This window comes from Pinus tabuliformis, chromosome J (assembly GCF_031772625.1).
Source record: "Pinus tabuliformis cultivar Carrire ecotype Pingquan chromosome J, CPIR1, whole genome shotgun sequence".
Taxonomy (NCBI): domain Eukaryota; kingdom Viridiplantae; phylum Streptophyta; class Pinopsida; order Pinales; family Pinaceae; genus Pinus; species Pinus tabuliformis.
Window position 1 is genome coordinate 1,041,002,833 of NC_142295.1, and position 1,997 is coordinate 1,041,004,829.

General features: G+C 30.5%; 1 pseudogene; it reads right to left on the reverse strand.

Annotated features, from left to right (window-relative positions):
• Positions 1 to 220: 220 nt before the first annotated feature.
• On the reverse strand, positions 221 to 631 carry LOC149230461 (histone H2A pseudogene; annotated as a pseudogene).
• Between the last annotated feature and the right edge of the window lie 1,366 nt (positions 632 to 1,997).

Consider the following 1,997-nt stretch of genomic DNA (forward strand, 5'->3'; position numbering starts at 1 on the left):
TCTCATGAAATATGACAAATTTACTGCAACACCATAGTTTCATTTATCATTTGTTACATTCAAATGCCGCAGAGTCTGAGTAAATTTTTGGAAGATTTAATTCTACAAACAAATTAAATTTAAACAAAATAGATAACAACAACCAGCCATCATAAACAAAAAAAGAGAAAAAAACCGAAATCCAAATTGAGCTTGCCAGTTAGAACAAAGGTTTGCGGCCTTATGGCGCACCATCGTCTCCATTTAATTCGAAGCTGCCAAATCCAGTGATGATATCTTCTACTTCTTCCACGGAGACTCGAGGAACTCTGCAACTCACTTTTGCAAAAAGTTGGGCCAACTGGTCATCATTCGTGACCACCCGCTCAATGTGGCGGGAGGAGATTTTGGTTTTCTTGTCGTCGCGGGCGGCGTTGCCACCCAATTCCAACACCTCGGCGGTCACATATTCCATGACAGCGGCCATGAAAATGGCGGCATCCCGTCCCAACCGCTTGACGTACCGCCGCTTCTTCATATATCTGGCGATCCTGTCCACCGGAAAATTCAATCCCGCCTTTACAGCCATGTTCACTGCCTTCTCTCTCGACCCTTTACCTCCCTTCCCCCTGTTTTTTCCTGAACCCTCCATTTTCTTTATACCCAATTGCCGCAAATTACAGATGCTCAGATGAAATAGTTTTATGTATCCGAATGAGATCACGAGTTCAAATCCTGTATGTCATGAGATATCGTAGTGGAAGAGAGTTTAAATAGCTGAAACGCTTCAATACATTTGAACCCAATTGGACGGGTTCATGTAGCCGACGGATCCGAGTTTGCATGTGGCGGACGGATCAGAGTTTAGCCCAAGGAAGATTAGGGTTTGTTCCATTTCTATTTTTTCACCCCAACCATATATGGGGCAGTTCAAACGTCATATTCACAATAAACATTATTGTTATTATTTTATTTGAAATTGAAATGGGATGGGAATTATTTTGAATTAATAATATTATAAGAATATTAAATTTAAATATTATAGGGTTTCATTGCAATATAAACAAATTAAATACAATAATACAATTAATTCTAAATGAAAATTAAGATATATTGTTTTTATTTTATACTCTTAATTGGATGAAAACGCATTATTCATATACAAACATATATTAAAATAAAAGTTAAAGTTCTAATCTTTTTGGTATTAAGAATATATGGTAATTAATAAATGGACTAAACTCTTGTTTTTTCAGTTAAATAAAATATGCTTAAAAAATGTTAATAATTTTTATAGGAAATTATTAGAGTTTTAATATCAATTTTATATTTGGGAAAAAGTTGGAAAGTTTTTATAGAAAAATAAAATAGGATTTATTTGTTGGAAAAAATGCGGTTTGCCTCACACTTATATATATCAATTTTTTCATAAATATTATGGGATTATTTAAAAAAAGCTGATATTGGTATTGTTATAAATTCTTATTTTTAACAATTTTAAAATATAAAACTAAAAACTATTTATATCGAAAGGAATATAAAATTAGGAACTTGTAATTAATTATTTAGGATTATAAATTCATAATTAATAAAATTTATATTTTTATATGAAAGTTGAGTGGGTAGATTCAATTTACATGAAAGTGAGTACTTTCATTTTAATTATAAGAAAATATTTTTCATGAAAAAAAACATTATAGGATATTATAATAAAGTTATATTTAAAATATCTCCTATCAAAAGACTTTCAAGTTTTTTCAAATGTGATCTTTCAAGATAATAAAACATCAAGACAAAAATGCAAAATTTTGTTGACAAGATTGTCCCTAATAAAAAAAATTAGTTTTTCACACTAAAAATCATGATCAAAACTTGATAGTAATTTCTCACCCTAAAAATCATAATCAAAACTTGATCTTGTCAAGTAAGAAGTTAAAAAAAAAAAAATTAATTCCAATGAAAAATGTTCAAACATCAAAGCCATGATTATAAACACACTCTAACATTACATGCATTCT